General features: G+C 41.0%; 1 protein-coding gene across 10 annotated transcripts in view; it reads left to right on the plus strand.

Annotated features, from left to right (window-relative positions):
- The window catches only part of myt1lb (myelin transcription factor 1-like, b), a 136,877-nt gene that overhangs the window by 26,880 nt on the left and 84,936 nt on the right, over window positions 1–25,061 (plus strand). For all 10 annotated transcript variants that reach the window (XR_010329771.1, XR_010329772.1, XR_010329774.1 and 7 more), the window contains exon 2: window positions 14,295–14,427. The gene's annotated coding sequence lies outside the window, so the exon portion shown is untranslated. The remainder of the gene's footprint in view (window positions 1–14,294; window positions 14,428–25,061) is intronic.

Below are 25,061 nucleotides of genomic sequence, written 5' to 3' on the forward strand. Positions count from 1 at the left end.
TCCAATTATACAGCTGGATATATACTGGAGCAACGCAGGTTAAGTACCTTGCTCAGGGGCACAACGGCAGTGTCCTACCGGGGAATCGAACCTGTGACCTGTAGGTTACAAGATCAAATCCTTAGCCATTATACTACACTGCTGCCTATGTATATGGTGATGCCTGAAGACTTGGGTGTTGTGAGGATTCAGACCGTTCTTGGCATAGCTAACACTCAAATGTACATCAGTAATGGCCCCTCGCTCTGCTGGAGTTCAGTTTTCTGATCGACATCAGGGCTGTGTGACCTCAATTGTGAGCTAAATTTATATTTCTGCATCAATCATTCATATTTACAGATGCCTGGTGCAGAGTGACCCAATACAGGCATATGAATATGGAAAACTATCATTTGTGTAATATCTGTAATATCATCAGGCATGGCAGCTTAGATGTATAAGTGAAATTACTTTGGGGAAATAATGGGTGTGGGGAAAAAATCTATTTATGGCAGATGAATCTTAATGATATCAACAGATAGGGTTAAAAGAAACCACAGGGCTCTCCTGGTACTGTTCTACCACATGCATTGGCCGTACATGAACCTTCATTAAGAACCTGGTTTTAAATCTGAATATCAATACCCTTGAACTCCTCTTTAACTCCCTTGAATACCATTCCAATGCTGACTCTGGCTGGCAACCCCTGCAGGACGAGGCACAAGTGGCCCTAGCATCGCCCAAGTAAGGGAGGGTTGGCAGGAGTTTCAGTCTCATCGCTCACTAGCGACACCTACTGGTCGATCTGAAACCCACAAGAAGTGTCTTCCTCCACTTCATTTCAGTGCAAGCGTGTAGACTGCAGTGTGAAAAGAACGGATAGCGGAGGTTGGTGCAGTGAGTACTGCCAATGGATACAATCGGGCATTCCCAAAACAAGATAAAGGTGTGAAAAGCATAAAAAAGAAAAGAAACCACTGATTCACTTCATGACATCTAAAGACATCCTGGCTGCTTGCAGGTCCCAGAACACTCAAGCTCACCATACCATGATTATTTCACTTCTTGAACAACCTTAAGATGCTACTTTCAGAGATACAAGGATCCTCTCTTTTTATAATTTAGCTAAATGTAATTAGTTTTTTTTTGTAAAGGAGAATTTGTTTATTGCTCTTTTCTGTCAGATTGCATCCGTGGCAATGACTCTTATTTATAAATTTTTATTTTTATGTGGCCCTTCTTGCTTTTCTGCGGTCACGCCCGGCTTCTCGGTTGTATTTTTTCTGCAGTTCATCAATACAAATGTGATTTAATGCTGAGCTGTGTGATAATAAGCCTTTCAGTCACTGGGGATCCTGGGCTGGGTCCGTAATTAAGGCCTTGGCGGTCGCTCCGATGGCAAATGAAAGAAAATGGCTTTGCTCTCAATCCCGGTGACTGATTGCTGGCTGCTGTTCTCACCTGCATTTTCGGGCCCATTTGGTATTGTGCACATGATTGCCAGAGTGTGAGTAATTGCGATGCCGGGAGATGACATTTTCATGAAGCCTGCGACGGGGGGAGAAAGCTCATCAGATTTTAGAAAGGCCCGCGTTCAAAATGGACGACGGGCACACGAGGGCAAACAGGCGTCTCGGTTGCACAGGGGTTTTTTTTTTTTCTTCTATTTTTTGTTCTATACCTTTACCGTAACCAGACTGTTTTAAAGTGGAACACAGAACAATGATAGTCACAGAATGTACATCTGAATTGCAAACGCTATTTGAGTGGGGCTGTTTGAGTTCGGAAATGTGACTCCCAACCTTAAGTGGTAGATTGTAAATATCTGCAGGGCAGACAGATCAAGTTCAGATGAATCAGAATGCCTGGCAATAGCTTTCTTGCCAACTGCATCTCGCTGTCCTCTGGGTACACACTGGCAGAAGGAAGGGGGGTCTTATTGGGTAACCCCTCCCCCTCCCATCTCCCATACCACCTGATCTGCTTGTAATACAGTCTGTGTCCACCCATTGCAGGACCCACAGACGCGTGCAAACTCACATATGCATCAGTGTACAATGGGGAGGAGGTTGGACTGGGGGTTTCATATTACTTTCAATCAAGGGGAGAACATGTTAGATCCTCTTAAAGACAAAGCGCAAACAGAAAATTATAAAAATGCACGAAATACCAAATTTGTCTGTGATTAAGACATACAGAGTTTTAAACTCTTTGACTCATTTTGACTGAATGCTTATCACTCTACACAGTCTGCCAATCTAAGGCAAATTAGGCAAAAACCAAAATCGCCCAACACAGAGCAGATGTGGTACGGGAGCAGTTCTACCTATTACGGTGTCCCTCACCTGTGAATATAGCCTGTTTTTCAGCCAATAACGTGGCTTAGAGCCACCCGCCGCTGCTTCTGTCACGAGTAGAAGCCAGGTTCACTGCAGTTGGATGTATTTAGCAGTTCCTGACTCATCTTGTGGACTCACACTGGGGGGGATGGGAGGCTGACTGGGAGCTTAATGCAATGGGGGGCGGGGGTGGGGTGGGGGGGCTGTGGTTGGGGGAGGCAAGACAGGCTGCCGCCGCAGTCAGGGTGAACCCCCTCTTTGCCCCGCAATTACAGAACTGAGATTACATAAATGCATAATGACATCACCGCCTTTACATCATGACAGGTCAATGATCACTTTGGCTCGAGAGGCAGTCTCTGCGATCTGAAAGGTGGTGGCATGGGGGGGGAGTAGATGTGGGTGTGTGCGTGTGTTTGTGCGTGTGTGTGCGCATGCATGTGTGCGTGAATGCGATGAGGGTGGGTGGCAGTGGTGAGGGTTTAGGGAACAGAGGTAGGGGGTTGGGGGGATGGGGATGTGTATTTGCTGTAAGGGTTTAACAGTTGTGACAAAAAAGGCGAGAGAATGAGAAATTACAAACTGACAAAGAATCGGAGAGATAAACTGCACCTTTCCCCCCTTCCTGCTGCTGCTGCAGACATGAATCTGGGAGAATGTAGGTCAGGCAGCCCCCGTCTCACAGTGACCAGAGAACGGGAGAAAATATGTGGGAAACGCTGTCTGTTTACAGTGTAGCTGCTCAGCGGCCGTGTTTGGTTTCTGCCAGCATTTGCATGGTGGGGCTGTTTATAAACAGCGTACATGGTGGACTCATGACAAACACTGTCTTTACTCTTTCAAAAGGGGACAGCACAGCATTCTCAGGTCAGTGATAAAAACAACAGCAGTTGTTCTATTGTTAGTCTATGCACCTTGCACTCAGTCAGAGAAATACTGCACCATACTGTGATACGATTGGATTATATTGTGTGTAAGATGAGGGTTTAATGGAATACATAAAAGGTCCTTTTTACATTAGAACTAGTGTTCTATTTTCTTGAAGAGGATAATGTTACCCTTCAATTCGTAAATTGGTTAAATTTGTAACTGGTAAAGTCATGAGAGGAGTCTTTTGGGCCTTTTATTTAGTTGTGATTTTCTGAAAATAAAGCTGAGGTCAGAAGGCGGTGCACACTGTCACTGTCGTGTGCACGGCCAATTCAACGACCAGACTTAGGGAGGACCTTGAGGCCAGAACACGAGGCTGCCCGTGGCCATGCAACGCAAACGGGCCCGGCAAACACAAACAGGAACGTGCCTGCTCAATGCCAGACAGGAGCGGCCTCCCTCGAAAACCTACCGGGACACCAACCAGAACTCCCAGACTGATGATGCAAGCTGTCAAAAGCACTGACAGCCCACATGATATAAAAACATCATGAGACGCGCACTCGGATCGCGGGTACGATTCAACCTGAGTACACAAGACACGCGTGCCGTGACAGAACCAACTTTCCACCTTCCGCAGGCCCCGTCGGAGAGACACTTCAGCTTGTTTGTTGAACGCGGTGCAGAAGGCGCTTTAGGGATTACGGTAGAGCCCGTTCGCTGTAGCGGCTATTAGGGGATTTACGGTAGAGCCTGTTCACTGTGGCGGCTATTAGGGGATTCACGGTAGAGCCTGTTCGCTGTGGCGGTTATTAGGGGATTTACGGTAGAGCTTGTTCGCTGTGGCGGTTATTAGGGGATTTACGGTAGAGCTTGTTCGCTGTGGCGGCTGCGCGGCACTGATTATGAGCGGTGTGCAGAGCCCCGGAGGGTCCCTCCATTCTCCCGACACACTTCACTGCTGCCCCATTAACACTTCGTCTGTTATCTCCGTACACCGCTTTTAATTAGTATCACTGAGCGAGAGGCTCTGGTGTGGGAGGGGGTTAGGAGGTGGGGAGGGGGGAGTGCAATGGTTTGAAAAGCCCCCCAAAAAATCAGCACCAAATATCCCCATTCCTTTTCAAAATAGCAAAGAAAAAAGGCCATCCCTCTCTTTTTTTGTACATCAGCTCGCTTCCATTCTCTCTGGCTTTCATACCCTGCTCTGTCGCTCTCTCCCCCTCTCCATTCACCATTTTCACAGTTACCGTGCTAGAGGAGATAAGCAGTGTTCTTATTTCTGACTAGGTCGTAGCACCCCTACTAGGATGCTGAATCTTTAACCCTCTCAGGTCTGGCAGATGCTTTTTCTGCTTTCTCTCTCATCTAAAAGGGAGGTGGGGAGACGGGGGCTGCTTGGCTCTCTAATCACCACTTTCCTAATTGGGTGTTACTGTACTTTGCTTCCAAGGAGGGGGTGTGAGCAGGGGTGGATGTAGATGAAAAGACCAGACTTGACAAACCTGTCTGCTCCTCCAAAGCGACATCAGATGTTTGGAGGTGACGAGAAAGGGCAGATGGCCATTTGTTACCGCCGAGCCCGGATTGGTTTATTTTCAGTCTAAGGAAGGAAGAGTATACTGTCCTGTCATGTCGAAGTTCCGTCGTGATCTTCAGGGCTTCCTGCTTCTCTCAGATGGCCCTCTGGAGATGAGTCACACAGGATCTGAGTTGGAGCTGGACCAAAGCTGAACCAACTTTAGTGAAAAAGCACTGTACTGGCTTACAACTTACACAACACATACAGGAAAAATCCATTGTTATGCACAGTATCGTTATATTTCTTGTTCAGAGGTGATTCCATACTTGAACCAGAGGTGGGGACATGGGGTGGTGGGGCAGGCTAGTGAAGTTCAAGGGTCAAGGGGTGTGGTGCTACTCCTCTACCCTCTTAATGGCTACTAGACTGCTCGTGTAGCTCTCTGGTATTTACTATCTGTAGGTTCTCGCTGCGGATCAGGGGCGGCTGTAAGTGTCATGTCTCTCTGTGTGTCCTATAGTTCAAGATATATTTTAGTATGACAGCTAATGGTAAGGCTCAAATGTTTATTTGTATTTCTCTATTCCTCCTAAAAATACTTATAAATTGCAAGGAAACATCTCCTGAAACTTTTTTTTAACAGCGCAGGGTCACTAACGTCCAACATAAATTCAGCTGGCAGGCTAAAGTAAAATTTTAATCAAAGAATATTATTGCACTGCTGCAGTACAGTACCTAGCTAGTGGCTAAAACTACCAGGATCATAAGGCTTGTAATTATACTCCTGGCATGTATGTAGTTATCAGCTTGGCAAGTGACGCTAGGTTGCTTGGCTCACTTTGGGGATGTGCTTTGCTAATAAATCAATTTGAAATGGCAGTTTTCAAACAAAGGGGCCATAGTGGCTTCGAAGCATTAAAAGCAATAGATGCAATAAATATTACAAACCTCTTTAAGAGTAGATTTAAAAGGGGTGTACATGTGGGTGTGCAAACGTAAAAACTGTCCCCACCAACCAAATTCATTATCATACCTTCTGCCACCGATCAGATTGCTGAAAACCTATGACAGCACAGTGAACTAAGTTTTCCAGATCCAGAGACTGAGCATCTGGAATCAAGGTTAGTGGCTACAAGCAAGCCAGCTAGCTGTACTACTGCCACTAGATGATAAGTTTCAAGCTTTTCCTTGACAAGCTGACCACCAAATAGCAAAATGAAACTGACATAAATATTAAGGTAAAGTACAAACATCCGATAAATCATATTGGAAACCAACCAATTGCTTTATGTAACTTTAAAAAAAAATATGATTGTTCCTCTTACACCGACAAAATACTGCTAAATCATATCAATTCAGTACACAGAGAAGATATATTGAGTAATAACCTCCAAACTTTGATGAATGGTCTTACAGGACTAGAAAGGAATAGGGATGGGTATTAGACTCAATTCCAAATGCCCAATCTCAAAGAGAGCATCTAGAAACTTTGTTAACTTCGCTTGCATTGGCTTTCTGGAATCTGATTAACAGGCAGAATATTTCCTAAAATGCAATTGGTTGGTATGGCAGGTTTATTGTTTCACATGGGCATCTGAGAGTGCACACCTCTTCCAATGACTTGAACTTCCCCTTGTTAGTCTGTATTGATCTTCTTACTTAGCACAACTAGCATTTTGATTACTAGGAGTAAGGACTTCTTCATTCTGTAATATAGCATTACTAAGCCTGTTTCTGGTCAACACTTCACAGTTGCATTCTGCTGACATACTTGTTAAAAGAGGAGGCTGCCATTGAATGTAAATTATGTCAATTTCAATGTATTTCCTGTTTTCCTGTGAAGTGTTTCTCTGACTGTGTATAAAAAGTGCCATACAACTACAGTGAATTGAACCTAATTGAACATCCATTGTGTTACAAAAGTAAATGGGAAAGAATACAGTGACATCTTGGGCTCCATTTTATGGCTGGCGCATGGCATGTTGTGAGCCATTGCACTGGCAAAATGGTATTTTTGTCATGGATTTTGATGCGCCTGAGCCATTTGGTAATTTCCTGACTTGGTGTGACAGTCGTTGGTGGGTCAAGCAGCTGTCTGCAATTTTGGTGCAGTTCATTGCAATTTTCTGGTCCATCTGGTCTACAGTTTATGCCCTCGCCATCTGCTTACTCTGCCCAGATCTATGGCATAGCCCAGCGTAGGGTGGATTGCTAATTTTGGGGCTTTTTTCCATGCAATGCACACATGATCACAGCCTATTCAAAGGCCAAGTTTCTATGGATCATATGCTGTCCAATTTGATATAAATCCCAAAAGGAGGAAAAATGCATACTTTGCATTTCTCGTTCAATGTCTTTTTCCTTTTTAAAATAATTTTACTTCCTGTATTTATTTCTTTTTTACCATTTAAATTCCTGTATTTATTTCTGCTTTTAATAGTTTATGGCTGTTCTTATACTATGAACTGTGGTCCTGAGGGTACTGTATTCCCTTCTTTTTCTTACACCCATCTTTAATGAGAAGAATGACAATAAGTGCATCATGAACACAAACAATCTTTTCATTTTAATTATGTGCCTGTAATTAAAATGAATGTGTGCACCGTGATGCACCAGGAACAACATTCACATGGATATTTCCCAAAAAGTTCATAAAAGCCTTAACAATTGACTAATTAGACTGGTTACACCTACATATGTATCAGCATCTGGCCTAATATACAAGTGGCTATGATTAAGCGATTTGCGAATTAAAGAGGCTATTTGCAGAGACGGTTCGAGGAAGACTTGACAAATCGCTCAGGAGAAGGATTAGCCTGTTTGGTAAGACTGAAAAAGCTCTGTTATGTTTCTGCGATTTCTTTGATCATACGTGTATTTGGATGACTATTCTTTATTTCAGTTTGTGGGCATTATGGAGTACATAATTACTCACGGCAGGCACAGAAGGTATAAAACCCAGATTTTTAAGCGTTAACATACAGAGATGGAGTCCCCACAACAGCTGTATGTATCCCATGCAGTGCTGCAGGAGATCTGCGGGATTGTTGCAGCTGACATCGAGGGCAGCACTGCATACTCCCAGTTGCACTCAGTAGTTCTTGCCTTCCTGGCCACTGGTTCATTCCAGCATTCCATTAGTTTGTTGCTGGCATGAGCCAGAGCACTGTCAGTTTGTTCAAGTCTAGTCCGACATGCCAGTGAGTACATTGCTTTTCCTTCATAATCTGTTCACCAGCTAAGAACTAAACAAGAATTTCCATGCAAATTTTGAGTGACACTAATTGCAGACATGTGCAGTTATGTGCTCCTTCTAACCAACCACTCACCTATGTGAATCACAAGGGGGTCCACTTCCTTAACATTCAGGCAATCTATGATCTAAATTATCTGGCGACACAGGAGGAAGGTATCGAGACGATTGCATCCTGTTTTTTTGTGATGCCTGCAGCTTCAACTATGTACAACACTTGCACGACGTGGGCATACACTTGACACATATACTCTCTCTTGTATACCTAACTGGTTAAGGATAAGGTAACAAACTGATCTCTAACTCAACTTCATTGGTGACTGCTCTAGCTAGCTTGCTCTTATATGGCAAACAAAGGAGCTATGTTGACGAATGCATCAAAAGCGATGCAGAAGTGGCTGCGTTTCTTTTGGACAATCTATTTGCTTAGATTTTGTCCCACAAAGTACCATGTTGGTCTGGCATTCACTCTTATTGCACAAGTTAGCTAGTTAATTATCAATGGCGGAATGTACCTATTGGGACAGCAACGTGTTATAATACTGTATCTAATTTCACATCAATGCTGCAGTGCTAGTGAGCAATGCAATTGCTACTTCTCTACTTGATTTATTTGTCATCAAAGATTATGAAATGCATCACCTTTTTGGGAGTAAAAAAGGCTAATCACTCTAATTCCTGTAATTATATATCTATTGAAGGCTTATTTCAAAATATTTACTCTCAATGTTAAACAAATGTTAAAACGAGAATCATTTATTAGTTAGAAGTAACGTACGAAACAAAAGTGAAGAAAATTTCATTACATGAAAAGATTTTTTTGCAAAAGCAATATGAAATCAATGTGCGGATGCCAATAGTAGACCACAGAAATTAGCAGTACACCAGGGAATGAAAAGAGGTGATTCGACTGGCTACGAGTGAATTCAGCAGCAACACACCCACTGATAATATATTTATCATAATGCAGCCATAATCCATTTCCAACCTGCGCCACTGGCTTTGAGCTGTGCGTTCCTTGCGTCTAGTAGCAAAAATTTTAAATATTAGTAGCCATGCCCAGTGTACCCATACTCTGTACCGTTGACTTTGCCCATGTGACCAGTGACGCATTTTTGAGATTTGTTTTTTAAATTTTGGGAGTGATTTGTAACTAGGAATTGTGATTTATTGTTGCAAGGCAGGATTTACACTGACTCCCTCCCATCCTCCATATAGCAGATGCTAAATAGCCTATTTCTGAAATTCTGTGGTAACATTCCAAACTTCCATTCACTGGTACTACTGTCAGTCAGTTCGAGGAAATGAGCTAGAGAGTCCTAGCTAGAGAATTTGTTTGGAATTAATGACTCTTCATACAAAACATTAATTTTGCTTGTTATCTGAATTAAAAAATGTTTTCAGGGAACTATTAATAGCCAGATATAGCTGTGCATATAAATCACTAGTAAATTAGCTAGTTACCTGTGGACAAAATAATATTCTAATACAAGTTAACTATCTTTTACCTCCAAGTAGCTAGCAAATGTTACCAAACATGCAATTTAGATTCAATCACAAGTAAAACTAACTACATTCATTGTTTTCTGGGTAAGACCAAAATAAAATTTTAGATACTGTTTCAACTGTTAAGGTAATTCATTGACCTATAATGTAATTGTTATCATTTTCCAACTTTACACATACTATAGTTGTATTGCACTTATAGCTTGTAAGGGTTCAAAGGGTTCAGTGTTTACTAATTTAATGGAGAGAAATGCATGCTGGGACAGCCTATGTAGTTTTAGCTAGATTCACTGTTAGATAGACTGTTCTTGGGTTCCCATACAAAATGTTACACTGTTGCAGAACCAATCAATGAACCAACATTGGTGTATAAAGCTGTTTATCTAAATAAGCCAAGGTGCAGTAAATGGTTGGAACTACTCTGCATATGCCAACCCTCCTGGAATGGAGTTTCCCACCCTAGTTTTAGTTGTGTACATTATTCACTGAAGTACCATATTTACTGTTCCATCATTGATTCAGTGGCTCCAATTGATTCAGTGGCTCCAATTGGAATCCCTCCAACTCAAGATTGTGAAAGTTTAGAAATAGTAATAGTCCACTCGTTTATTAGCAAATAAATCCACATAGGAGTGAGAAGTCAGTCAGGCAATTGCTGTATTTTTCATACAGTATGTATTAGTCTGACTCTGAAGAGTGAGTCTATATAGCAATGCACTGTGCCTGATGCAGAAAATCGCATTACTTTTTTCAGACAGTGAACATAATGAGACATGCACTATATGACCAAAAGTATCTGGACAACCCTTGGTCTGGGGCTGTTTTTCATGGTTTGGGCTAGGCCCCTTAGTGCCAGTGAAGGCAAAACTTAATGCTACAGCATACAGTCACATTCTGCAAGATTCTGTGCTTCCCCAACAGTTTGGGGAAGGCCCTTTTCTGTTTCAGCATGACAGTGTCCCCGGGCACACAGCAAGAACCATATAGAAATGGTTTTGTTGACAACAGTAAGGAAGTACTTGATTGGCCTGCACAGAGCCCTGACCTCAACCCCACCCAACACCAACATCAATTGGAAAGCCAACTGTGAGCCAGGCCTAATTACCCAATCAGTGCCCGACCTCACTAATGCTCTTTACATTCTCTCACTCTACATTCCCTTTTGAGCCATGGCCCCTTAGTTGTCCATATTTGAGTTGGATGTCAGTGTTAATTTTTGTCTGCATATCCACAACATAACAATAAATAAATAAATAAATATAAATCAGATCCAATTTTCTATCCAGCAGAATACAAGAAGGTAGGCTTAGTCTCCTACCCTTTCTTATGTTTAGAGAGCAAACATATAGTCTTTATACCTCACAAGGAATTAGACAGCATATGATCAGCACAAAAATAGTCTGGTTCATAGTGGCAGAACTTACTGTGGCCTATGGTAGTGAAAGAAAACTTGTTACAGATTGCATTTTCAATTTTCTGTTGGAATTTATTTTAGATATTAATATATAAAGAACTGGAGGTATAAGGAATTGAGTCTATCATAGAAAACATCACTGGCCATGTTCTTTGTGACTGCTGAAAAGCTTACACTGTGACCCTGTAGCAAATCAACTAAGTTTGTATGGGGCAGGTGCTTGTAAAAAAGATTTATTGCACATGGACTTCAAGGACCACTGCCATTGCATACCAAGAAAAAATGACAATGTGGACATTAGTGGTCAGGTGCTAAGCTTATTTGCAGTCTTCCTGATCAATGGTTCTTCACTGAGATGGATGCTAGTGTGGGGGTATTAATATGAATTATTCTGAAATGGTATCCGTGTAGGCGTCTGGCTCTAATGAGGTGTCTGTGTATGTATGGGTGTGGGAGGGGGATGCACAATATAAGCGTAATCATTATTGTATTATTAGTAGTGTTATTTTGATTATTACTTCAAGATTTCAAGTAGCAGTTCACACAAATGCCACTAGACTAGATGTATTTTCAAGTTTGCCATGACACTATCAGTACCAATTCTTTTCGGTCTTTTTTTTTCTCCTTTTTAAGTTAGAGTAGCCTACATGCCCGTCTTTTACAGTAGTTATACTGTTGTGTTGTCCTTTTAGACTGAATGTGCATGTTGTCCCCAGATTCAATTCTTTCTCATGAGCCATTGAGACAGACCACACATCTGGCTACCAGCTCTTCTCTGTGTTTTTCACTTTTCAAGTGCTGGTATTCAGAGTTGATTGGTTCATCAGTGCAAAATGGCAGCACCTGTGGGTGTGGCTGCTTGGGCTTTGAGAGGGCTGCTTTCTGTCCTATTTTTCCTCTTGTCCTGGCCTGCTCCCCAAGCAGACAATTTTTGCAGTTTTTTTTTTTTGTGCCTTTAACCTTTACAACATCCCTACATCGCACTTTAAACCCATCCATGCATGGCTTCACAAACCTGGTATATTCTATTTGCCCATCATATGCTTGGGTATTATATTTTTGTTGTTTAGACTTGGTTTAATAAACTATTTTTTAACCTTGGATTTTGTGTGTGGTCTCTCCTTGTTTCAAACAAGAGCCAGGTTGTAACACTACCCTTGTGGTTATGGATAGCTCCTATTTTTCAGCCTGAATTCAGTCAGCACTTAACGTGACTTACAATTCAAAGCCAATTGTAGTTTTTGCTACAGTTCAGAAATTGCAAGTTCATGAACCTATTAAATGAACATAGCAGACTGTTTGTGAATAAATGCAAAGTAGCACTTGCATTTATTTACAAATGAAGGTTAAGGATTGATTGAATCACACCTGACTCCCTGACTAGGATATATTTTATTGCCCATTTTGTGTTTTAATACAATTATACCAAGTGTAGAAATATAAACCAAATATTTATTTTCAATTCTCAATCGTGATACATTGATTGCTATACCGGGCCTCTTTACAGGACAACAAAATGACCAGCTGCTCAGAAAATAGCTTGTCGATATTATGACGTGGATAAATTACTGTAACAAAGTAAAGCTGGCCAGCCACCCATTTCTGTTCAAAGCAGGATAGCAGAAAGTTTCCTACCTACTGGATTTCTAATACAGGGCTGGTGGTCTTGAAAGTCAAATTTTTCCTTTGGTGAGTTTTGGCTTTGTTGGGGAAAATCATTGACTCCCCTCTCATTTTGTTCAGACAGGAACAAAAAAAATGTATCCACCTTTCCTGTATGTTTGTTCACAGCTTCATATAACATCATCATTTTTACTATTTGTCTCATGACTCTCAATTATTGTTCCTGAAGACTCTTAACCTCCCACCAAGTATCAACACAAACATTTCTGTGGCTGCATATTCACTTATTAAGTATTTCAGGCTTGTTAAACAAAGTACTTATAAAGAACACCCTATGTAGCTTCCGGTACACAAGCTCCCAAACTGAAACCCTTAATGTCCCTGAAGTAGTACCAAGTGACCCTTAGTAAAATGTAAAAAACACTTTTATATTTTCAGATTTCAGATTGAATAATTGTGCACATTTGCCTGAGACTTTCAGATTTTATGATTTTCATAAACCTGGTAATATCGTCATCATTTTAATTTCATTTTCTAGTTGGTGCTGGATAAAAGTTTTTGACTATTTTATTGAGGTGGGAGTCTTCAACAACAGGGTGGTCATTATAGGGGGCCTCTAGATGAAAAGGCCGATGAACTCCTGCTCTAGTGTGATAAGTACGATAAGTACACTATATGATCAAAAGTATCACATAATGTACATATCACCCCTTGGTCTAGTGCAGTTTTTTCGTGGTTTGGGTGAGGCTCCTTCATTCCAGTGAGGGCAAATTTTTATGATACAGCATGAAATCAAATTCTAGAAGATTCTGTGCTTCCCCAACAGTTTGGGGGAGGCCCTTTTATGTTTTAGCATGAAGATACCCCTGGGCACACAGCAAGGTTCATATAGAAATTGTTTTGTCGAGAACAGTGTGGAAGAACTTGACTGGCCTGCAGAGCCCTGACATAAACCCCATCCAACACCTTTGGGATCAATTGGAAAGCCAACTGCGAGCCAGGCCTAATCGCCCAGTGTGGCTCACTCATGTTCTTCTGGCTGAATGGAAGCAAATCCCTGCAGCTATGCTCCAGCATCAAGTATAAGCCTTCCGAGAAGAGTGGAGGTTGTCATAGCAGCAAAGGGTGGACCAACTCTCTATTCATTTTGAATGTCACGTATCCACATACTTTTGGCCATGTAGTGTATTTATTTTGGGTGGTTTCCATTTAAACTGTGAACACTGACTGTAAGGCTATATATCTGAATGTGTCTGTCTCTGTTAGTGTGTCTGTTTGGAGATTAAGCTTTGTTGTAATTGGCATTCACATGTGCCTGGAGCTAAGAAACAGATGAGGAAATGAAAGATAAGCCATGTGAACCATAGGGAGCAAGGGCAGGGCCGGTCATACCAAATGTCACATTGTGTATAATGTACACCAAATGCGGAATGAATTGGATTTCCTTCCCCTGTGATAGCTGCTTGTCATTTTCTGAAACAGTCTTGGTGAGGGGGGTAATTAGCTTGATCTATCATATTTTAAAGGAAGTGCGAACAAATATGCCTAATGATCCATGTTACCCACTGTGATTCTTCATTTCCTCCACCTATTCTGTGGGACAGATTTGAGGAGCAGAAAGAAAGCGAGAGAGAGAGAGAGAAAAAGAGAGAGAGAGGGAGAAGAAATCTTTAGACACAGCTCTAGCATCTAACTTGAGAGCAGCTTTTAAATTACGTGCGCACATGCCATTCTGTGTACACACACTTTGGGTCTGCTAACAGATTTCAACCTTCCTTTTGTTTGCAGAAAATGAATTTGGAAGAGAAGTGGTGAACCGTTCGCTTTTTGGAGTACTAACAACCACTGGTGTTGCGGGGGGGCCTTGGAGGAATAAAAGGTCTGGACCAAAGAGAAATCGCACCCCAAAAAACTATTTCAGGTATGGGTTACCTCAGTATAGCTCTTCAGCACCCACCTCTCTCTCACACACATACATGCTATGACCTCACAAGATGTTATCACCTGGTCCTTCACACCGGTTGGGAGACTTGCAGTAGTGTTTCTTGGTGATACAGATGATTCATGGCATAAATATCTATTTGCAGTAAAATTTTATAATGCAGTCGCTGTTTCATTGGTTGCATCTTCCTGCCTGTCATGTACAGGAATACTAATTCATGTTTGCAAGCATGGGAGCCACACATAGTAACAGTATAAAAACTTTAAAGTGGCAGGAAGGAAAGTACGTAAGCATACGTTCAGTACAGACAGCCAATACTACCATGCATAGGAAAGGCTCTGACACACATGCACACACACAATGATGTACCTGGGGAAAATATTTTTTGTATGATTTTTTATTTTTGGTTTTGTGGAAAATTCTCAGTAATCTGCAGGAGTGGTTTCAAATTTTACAAGCATCTTAAGAATACTTATCTGGCCCACATCACATAATATGTATTTGAATCAACAGAAATATTTCTCTATTGAAGCAATGCCTTTTGATTCATATTAGACAGTGATTGACAGAGAATTATAATTCTACATCTATTATAAAGTTTTTGAAGGCTTGTACTAGTAGGGTTTTTTTTATAATACTTATGTCATATAATATATAATGTTGTTCAGATTTGCATTTAATTTCATTCTTAGAATGACATATTCTGCAAACACACAAAATTAATCTCACAGTGTTAGCCTTTGAGTTAAATTTCTATCACATCACAGACCTTGTTTTGCTGACTGCTTTTGGCAATTCCACAGGGCTTCTCTGTTTTCTAAAATCTAAAGAACCATAACCATGACCATCTGCATATTGGCTTATAAATACCACATGTGATTTAGCCCAATATTTGGCCAGAATATACTATTACTCATTAATTCTTTTTTAGCAGGCCCCACCTCACTTTTCCATTTAATAAAAAAATATCCTGCGTGTTGGAATAGTACTGTGTCAGATTCACCTGTTGTTTGCCTGTTTTTCCATGTTGTTCCATGTTTGGATGTTTCTTTGCATACTAGAAGGTCTGCTGAGGCGCATAACAGTCTCTTGCGCTGCAAAACAGCAACAGCCCTATAATGGGAATCACGGCTGCACATGTAACAGCATTCAGATATGTCAGTGAGAACATGAACATCCAGCACAGAAACTGACACCACTTGAAGTGTCAGGAAGAGTGTGGTTAGTATCTTTGCCTGGATGGGCAAGTGGTAAGCTCTTGTGCCATGTGACTGGCAGGGGCTGTGACAGACCTTAGCCTTTTACACAATGATGGACAGATGCTGTGGACGGGTGGCAGGAGGCACAGGTAGAGAAAGGGGCGGAGTACCTAAACAGGCCCCTGTCATTGTGATGAAATGTCCCTGTTGGCAATGGCATTTTTCCTATAGACCTTCCTCCAAGCAATGGCAGACCAGATGCATCTGCCCCCCCACAAGCACAAGAGCAAATGGGATGCGTTAGAAAGCACGTTGGTGCAAGATATTTGAAGAGTGCTGGGTTCATTTTGACCCGGCGTATCATTATTGTTCTTTCATGGAGGTCAGTGATGAGCAGCTGCCATCCAGTGACCCATTCTCTTTGCTTAGCTCCACTCATCTCTATCAAGACTGATACTCAACATCATGGACCTGTTTGGTTGCAGTGGTCATTGTTGTTTCATCCCAGTCAACCCATTCTGAACTTCACTTCACTTCACAGTCTTCACTTGAGGACACGTTCTTGAAGACACCAAGGTTCAGGCCTAAACATCACATTCTTATGAGGAATCACAGCAAATCCTAACCTCAAGCTGTCAATTTGTATGTAAACCATTCAACTTTGAAGAAGCCATAGACACAAGTATTTGTCAGGATGCGGGAAAGTATTTCTCAGGAACGTCACATGCTGTACAAAACACTTTGCCTGATGGCAGTGCCCAGTGCTTCTCGCAGTCACAGACAGCATTCAGTCTGTGTCGCGTCCATGTACAAGGGGGAAAAAAATGCAACTGGGCCAGAGTCTTGAACATGTGACAAGTTCAGCCGAGGACAAGCTTGTGATCCATCCTTCATTTGCCAGCCAACGCATTTCACGCTAATCGCTCACCCCAGTAGCCACGGCTCACTCCGCCAAAAACCCATTTCAGATCATGAGCAGGTTTTTCCTTTTATCTCTCATTTCTGAGACAGCCCAATTTATATTCCGGCAGGTTTACAAAAAAAAAAAAAAAAACCCAAATAAAAAATGAAAAAAGCACTTCGTTCAAGGGAGGCTGTTATCGAGTCTTGGTTTGCCATTAGAAACGGCACCTGACAGTCATCTGAATAGGACTTAATGAGGCTGCAATGGCAACACGCAAGGCCCGTTCCCATTAGAGACAACTCCGCTGCTTCGCTGTTTGCAGCAGTGAGCCCCGCTTTGCTGCAGCAGCTGACGCTGTGACCTAATTTCAGCTCCCTAAATTAGTGATAGATACGCGATTCCGCAAGCGAGGCCAGCATCATCAGAAGGCTTCTGAGCACCCATACAATCTAGCTGCTTTGTTTTTTTATATAGAGACCCAGAATTTTCAAGACCAATCCAGAGAAGCTGTACTTGCTGTATATATTGTTATGTCTGATGTTTGCCATGTTTTTTTTTATTTTTTATATTATATTACGTTAAATGGTTACTTTTCTTGAATTTACATTTTTCTACTTCTGGTGAAGATATTTTCATATCTTTACTGCAGGTTCTGCTGGTTTAGCTGTTTTATTGCTGGCTTTCAGTTTAAGATAAACAATTAAACTTTTGGGGATTTTGTGCTTAGAATCATTCGCCTTGTTGCAACCCCATTGCGATAAAGGCCTTGTTTTCTGTGAACTGTCCACTTGATTCAGTGTGAGATCACTCTTGCATCATAAATAGCAAGAAAAAGAGGCTATTATGAAATTGTACTTTTCTTAACAAGCAATAGGGAAGCTTCCTCTCGGGTTAGGTTTAATTAACTGAATTATTCATGAAACCCCCCTACTCTGTCCATTCCTTTTCTTCTCCCCAGTTCAGTCAGCTCCACATGAGACTGCCTCACACGCATCGCATCTGAACACGGGTACAGTCACCGTGCATACAGATATACATCAGCCGCAGCGGTAATGGTGGGGAGGGGGAAAAAAAAAAAACATGTGAAGTCTGGTGTCGACTTGGCTTTGCACCCCGGGGAAAATCCAGCAAGGCGCAGGAAGATGAAAAGGCTGAAGATGTTGTTCTGATTTCAGCTCCTGTGCTGAGCTCCATGGCTTGGGCCCGCGCTTAGCGCCGCTGCAAAGCTAAAACGACGTCGCCACTCAGAGCGCCTCGCTCACGTATTTTGTTTCTCATGACGGCAGAAGCTGTTCTGCTGATTACCCCATGAACAGCCAGGCTAAATATTACACACTAGCCTAGGTTATCTGCGCATTAGTGATGATTAATTGATGCAATCAAAACAAAATGATAAACCCGGTTAGGTTATACACCGCTCCAGCAGGTTCACTGTTCTTTTTCCAAATTTATTTATTTAGCATTTGATTTAGCATAGCACTTGTCTAAAAATACATCTCCAGTGTCGGATTTTGTGATGATAATACCAGGACATGTATCTAAACTTGTTTATGAGATGCTGTGCTACTCTTTTGGTTCCAAGATACACACTGTTAAAAATTGAGATAAAAATGCCATTCCTTAATAATAATGTTTTAGTTTCCTGGAACTGCGGGTTAAACAAAATGATAAAGCAGTAATTGATTGACAGATTCAATAATCAATCAGTTGAACAGTATTTGTATACGGTTCTAAATAAAACAATGTGCATATATGCATATACAGTAATCTTCCTCATACAAAAATCAGTTCAACTGCAAATTTTTATTCATATTTATTTTCCAAAACAAACACAAAATCTTTGAACGCTAATTCGTTGTAGCACATTATGACACATCATTCCTGCAAAAAGGAATATTAATATTATATCTTCCCTTATCATGATAATTACCTAGACCTCATATTCCTTAAAATTCTGGGATATTGTAATTTCTTTTCTGTGACTTCATATTTTTATTATGAAAGTGAGAATCAGATTGAGTAACATTGAAGGTTGGCTAGTACTCTTTCTTAACTCTCTCTTGATTTATGTAGGTCGAGAAGCCTACGTCCTGCACTGACATCCTCACTGTCCCGCACGAAATCCCCCACTCTGCAACTGAATCCTCCTGTCCCTGCAACTGAATCCCCCCCACGCGCAAGAAATCCCCCCGTCCGCAACTGAAATCCCCCTCCACTGTCCCTGCAACTGAAATCCCCCTTCACTGTCCCTGCAACTGAAATCCCCCTTCACTGTCCCTGCAACTAATCCCCCACTGTCCTGCAACTGAAATCCCCTCACTCCTGCATGAATCCCCCCACTGTCCCTGCAACTGAAAACCCATGTCCCTGCATGATATCCCCTTCACTGTCCGCAACTGAATCCCTCCTGCCCAATGAATCCTACATTCCACTGGTGTGTGTTCGGGCCCATGGGCTTTTTTCCTTCGCTTCTGAAGAGAAAACAGCCTTAAGAAGAATAATAACTATGATGCAGGAATGTATATTCATATTCACAGTCATGCATCCATGCCTGCAATTCTGTACTTAAAATAAGGGCTAAGGAAAATGTGGTCCACGTTCTCTGTCAGAACACTCAGCAATTATTCTGAATGGACCAAACAAAAGAAAAAAAGGGAGCATACGGAAAATGGACATACTGTCACAGCATGCTGCAGGTATCCAGCCTCTTTATCATGCAGCAGGCTTACTGTCCGTCTCCTGCATCGTCCCACGCCTCTGTTTTCACTTTGGCGCCAAATGTCGCCGTCTGAAGCAGGCATCAGGAGGGAGGCATGCCACCGCTGATAAGTCGTTCGCGTTTCCCGAGGTAGAATGTCTGCTGATCACCATGGAAACCCAATGGCTCAAGTATACCAGGCTTTTTTTTTCTCCCAAACACGCTGCTGTTTGTACAGCTATTAAGAGAGATTTATTACATATTGTTCACTTTGATCATTTATTTTCACATTTGAAACATTTATGGCCATCATAAAAAATGTCTTGGTTTACTCTATTAGGCTTGAAGTTTAAGCACAGCTTTAATAAATTATGTCTAATAAAACAGACATCTAAACTGTACTACACCATGATAGTCAAACTTCCCCCAGGGGGAATATTATCCAGGATTAGACATCCTCTGCCCTTAAGTTTAAAATCATGTGCAGACTTTAAATAGCATGGATTGTGTAGCTTGTGCATATGCTTTTGTGACTTTATGTGTGGCAAAACTTTCTGCTGTTCTGTTCAATATGGACAGGAAGAAATTTTCCTATGAATTTTCAACATTGCACAATATGTTTTCATATTTTTAGAATCCCAGTATTCATGACGGTGAATGAAGTCAAGATGAGGTGAAACCGGAGCACATTTTGGTAGGCTTATGACCAGTCTTGTGGCATCGTTCTGAATGACCTGAAGGCGTATGGTAGCACTCGCAGTGTGACAGGCCCAGACAGAGCTACAGGAGTCCCAAGTGGGGTAGTACGAAAGCCTGGACTTGGAGTTGAGAAGTCAGTTGGAAATGAATGAGTCTAACACTGTCGGAAGATTAACTGCAGCATCAGGTCTCCAAAGGGCATGTGATCTGTGAAGGTGCTCTTGTTATTAAGAGTAATAGAGAGGTTCGTTTTGAGGGGAAACACCAAGAGATACTGAGGGATGATGCAGAAGTAGGGTCTGGCCAAAAGCTTATTGCACATCTGAGACTGGGAGTACCATGATGATCTTGAACTTTCAGTTACAAATCTCTGCTAGGCAAGCTACAATGCTGTAGAACCGTGAGTCAGGGAGTGGGAGGAAGAGGACGAGGAATATTTGAGTGTCATCAGTGGTGTGTATGGTAAAAGAAGTACAGAAGGGGGCCAAGCACTGATCCCTGGTGAACTCTGCTTTTAATAGTGCATGAGAATTTTAGAAGAAGCCTCTCCAGCTGGTTTGGTAATAATAATAACATAAGAAAGGGAAACCAAAAAAAAAAACAATACCAACTATTCTTTTGTTTTATTTATATAATGTCATTGGTGTATTGAGGGAAATAAAGGATGGTAAGATTCCCATCGCCCATGCTGCATGGGCAGCAGACTCTAGTGGCCAATTGCAGTAGTGACCACATTATATTATTTATATATTTTCACTACCTAATGTATATTGTCACAAAAGATTAGCTAAGCCATTAAGGGAGTCAAACATTTACGGAAGTGAGCATCAATAATATGACTTGTGAAACAGGGGCTGCTAGGTGGCTTATACTGTTGCAACTCTGGAACAACTCTGTTGGGTCTGGAACAAAATCCTGACTGCCAGTGCAGACCGTGGCCAGCAGCCTTGCAGTATGCCATATAATTGGTTGTGGCGTCAACCAAAGAAGGTTGTCTGTGTCTCACTGAAAGAGCATTAAATCAATAATCCACAAGTGAAAAAAGAAAACTAGTGTGTAAAAGAAACCTGCCATGTAACTAGTTATGGGGAATGCTTATTCAGCAGCAGTAACCAGAGAAACCACAGCCTGTCTTCCTGTGGAGGATTGAAATAAGTTGAGTCCACCCACTGTAAACTTCACTTCATACTGTAGAAGGCTAATGATATAGCCCAAACTCAAACTAGCATTGTGTGATGGTGAACTCCCTTACCAGCTGAGTCAGTAGGAAGCCTGTAGACTGTTTCAAAATAGTGTTAGTTTCCCTTACAGATTTGGAAATCCATTCCTAAATTTTAGGTCTGCATTATTAAAATGCGCACAATCCATCTTTCGGAAAGCAAGTCAGCCAATCCCTTGCGTACAAAGTAGTAGATGTGCACTAAAGGAGTGGTATATCGAGACCCTTACCTATTCATGGTTGTATGTAATCTTCATGAGTTTCTCAGATTCCAGCATCCAAAAAATGTACACTTTTGATGCATCTGGCTTGGGGATCCTCCAGATGCTTTTTTTTTGTTTGTGAGATGAGCATTGATGTGGTTTCCGCCTTACTGCTCTCACATGAATCCCATTTTTGCCCAGTCTAATTTTTTTTTGTTGGGTCATGAACACTGACCATAGCTGAGGTTAGAGAGGCCTGCAGTTCTTGGATGTTCTTCTGGGACCTTTTGTGACTGCCTGAATTAGTTGTTGCTGCGTCCTTGGAGAAATTTTGGCAGGCCGGCAACTCCTGGGAAGATTCACCACTGTTCGCCATTTGCTGTAGTTTGGTGGAGTCCCAGAGTCTCAGAAATCTCTTTATAACCTTTTACAGACTGATATATTTCAACAACATTTTTATCATCTCTGGAATTCTTTTTGATCATAGCATAGTGTGCTTGTAGAAACTTTGTGGTGACTACTTCACTCTGATGGTAAGGTTCAGTATGAGTGAGGTTTAGATTCAATGTGGCTGACTGCTATCAAGCCTGGTTGCGTTCAATCACCTGAATCTAATTATAAATTAAATTTGGTTAATTGAGTTACTCTGGGGGCAATTACTTTTTCATACGGGTGATATAGGTGTTTGATAACTTTTTAATGAAATAAAGGAAATTACTATTTGTTTTGTGTTTACTCAGGTTCCCTTAGTCTAATATTACATTTTAGCTAAAGATCTGAAACCATTTAATGTGACAAATATGCAATAATAAAGAAAATCTGGAAGGGGGCAAATATGTTATACCAATCAGGTTTTCATTTCAATTACCATAGTCGATTAATTTTCCGCAGCAAAATATGATGATGTATGGCAACGGACCAGCACAACAATTTGACAAGAATCCTCTTGTTCGGTGGAGAAGCTTAGGCTGCAGGAGGTTCCCGCACATTGCACAGTTAGCTCATAAATACCTGAGCATTGCTGGCACTCCTGTTCAAGCGGGGCATGTTTCTTCCTCAGCGGGGAAGATTGTAAATAAAGAATGTGCAACACTCGCCTCTATCCGAGAGCATCTCTAAAAGGATCATGCGAATTCAGGCTGCCAAACTGATACAGAACTGGTTGCACAGCTTTTTCATGACAAACGTAGCCTATTTTGTTCTCCAGGTTGTTCTGACAGAACGGGAAGGTTGTGTTCGGGATTACATTGTTAGGTTAAAAGACATAATCTAGATGGGAAATACATGATTTTGACTGTTTTTATTCTGTCATCATAGTCTAGAATTTTATAAATTATTTCTGGTAGTTCATAATATTTTAACTCAGGTTGCCTATTGTAAATCAGGGTTAGCCAACCTGTACTTTTCATGGCAATGCAATAATAATGCTAATTTTGCAATACATATTAAAATATAATCAAATTGCTGTCATTTATTTATTTATTTGTTGGATATACTAGTCAAATTTAATTGTTTGGTCCAGCTGATGGTCACAATATACACAAGATAAAACACTCCTGACTACTGGCGTTGTTACTGCTACTGTTGTCACTACTGTGAGAATTACAGATAATGCCAGATCTGCTAAAGATAATGCTTTACTCACTGTATTAGAATACTTCCTACTTCCACTTCTGTACTTCCACTTCTAATACATTATAATGATATTATTTAATTATTTAATCATTCATAATTATAATATTATTCATTATTAGTTGTCGTCATAGTAGTAGTCATAATTGTGAAATTAATGTTATTTCACTGTTTAAGTTTTATAATTGGTGTGAATTCTAATGCCGATATTGTCATTATTTATATTAATGTTGTCATTTACTTCTTTTGTTGGGTATCAATGCCTCATTTTGTCATTTTTAATATTGAAACTGTTGTAATGTGAGAACAGTCAGTATGTTTGGATGTCTCTCTTATGTGAATAAATCAGGTTTATTCTTTAAAATCATAGCTAGCGGGTAAGGAGCTTGCAAATAAGGCAACTACTGTATGTACTTTTTTTTGAATGAATATACTTCCATCTTGTAGCTAAGGAAGCTGCAGAAGCATCAGTCACTTCCCTGGTTACTGTCAGATTATTAGCCAAACAGTATTACACCTTCAGTAGAGGTGACATAATGACACATTTTTCTTTGCGGCTCTGGTCACATGGAAACATAGATGCTTAATCAGTTTTATGAGGTGCATAAATATTGCTTGAAACTGATGTGTGAAGGAAGAGAAACAGCAGGGTGTGATAAAGGAAGGGAAGAAAATTCTTCTTTGCTGTTTATTAGTGACTCATAAATCAACACAAAAGTGCAATATCGCCACCTGCTGAACTGGGTGTTAGAATTTGTTTGGAAATGTATTGCATATGACAGACAGAACATTTTATTGTCGGAAATTTGATTGTGCAATTCATCAAAACTTGGTGTCAGTTGTTTACGCATAACAAATATTTTACAGAGATTGAATTAAAACTCCAATTTTCAGATCTGTTATAAGAGGTAGATGAGAATTTATTTTCTTGTTTGATTCCCTGTCTTTGAGCAAAACAAACATTACAGTACAAAGGACATACTGAATTATCTGTAAACATGTCAGTGAGTTCATCCCTTTGCAATGACAATTTAGTCTGAATTTCCTGCGAATAACATTGTGTGTATTGGATGTGCATGTGAACATGAAATGCTCACATGGTCCCCAATGCTCACAATGATTTTGTGGAACAGGTAGAACACTGAGCAAAGCTTCTTTGCTCAGAAAACCTGAAATTCTGAAATTCAGATGTGTCAATTCTGACTTTGGCCAGCAGCCTCGTAGGGCCCTGTACAATTGGCTGCAACATCACCCAAGGATGGGTGGGTTTCAGTCAGCTGACATGATAGCACCATCTGGTCAATCAAGCGCCCTCACCTTCCGCCTGTCGAGTTGCACGCAACATGTCATCCTCAATCTCATGTCTGTGCAAGCTCGATTTGCAAGCTGCGGTGCGATAGGAAGTGGCAGCACGCATCAGAGAAGAGTACCTTCTCTCACCCAAACAGCAAAGTTTCAGCAATGACTGCTAATAAATATGACTGGACATTCCATATTACTGAGAAAAAGGGGGGGGGGGGCATTACATTTGGAAAAAATATGAAAACAGTTACAGAACGTTGTTGGAGATTTTGCTAAAATTCTGAAAAAGCACTAAAATGTCCTATGTCCTACTCTCTGTATTCTGTATTCTTTTACTGCAGGCCAAGGCCTGATTAACATAAATATAAATATTGTTTTAAATATGCCAAAGCATGAAGTAAAAAAAACCAGAATGTTATGAGGAAGGCTGCAGTTGCACATCTGGACTGCGGCGTTTGCACGTGTGTTTGTGTATGTCCACAGATTGTGCATTAATGTATATGTGTAGGGTAACATATTTGTATTTCAGTTGTTTCGGCAAGCCCATGGTACAATATGTTCTGCCAACAAAGCATCTTTAATTTGAAAATTAATTGCAGAAAGAGAGGGAGAGAGAACGTGAGAGAGACAGAGAGAGAATTATCATCTATTTATTTATTTTTTCAGCATATGCTTTGGCACTGTAAGTGTATTCTTGTCATGTCAATAAATCCAACTACATTCAACCGAGAGGGAGAGAGAAAGGAAGGGAGGGAGA

The sequence above is a fragment of the Anguilla rostrata genome, chromosome 1, assembly GCF_018555375.3.
Source record: "Anguilla rostrata isolate EN2019 chromosome 1, ASM1855537v3, whole genome shotgun sequence".
NCBI classification, from domain to species: Eukaryota; Metazoa; Chordata; class Actinopteri; order Anguilliformes; family Anguillidae; genus Anguilla; species Anguilla rostrata.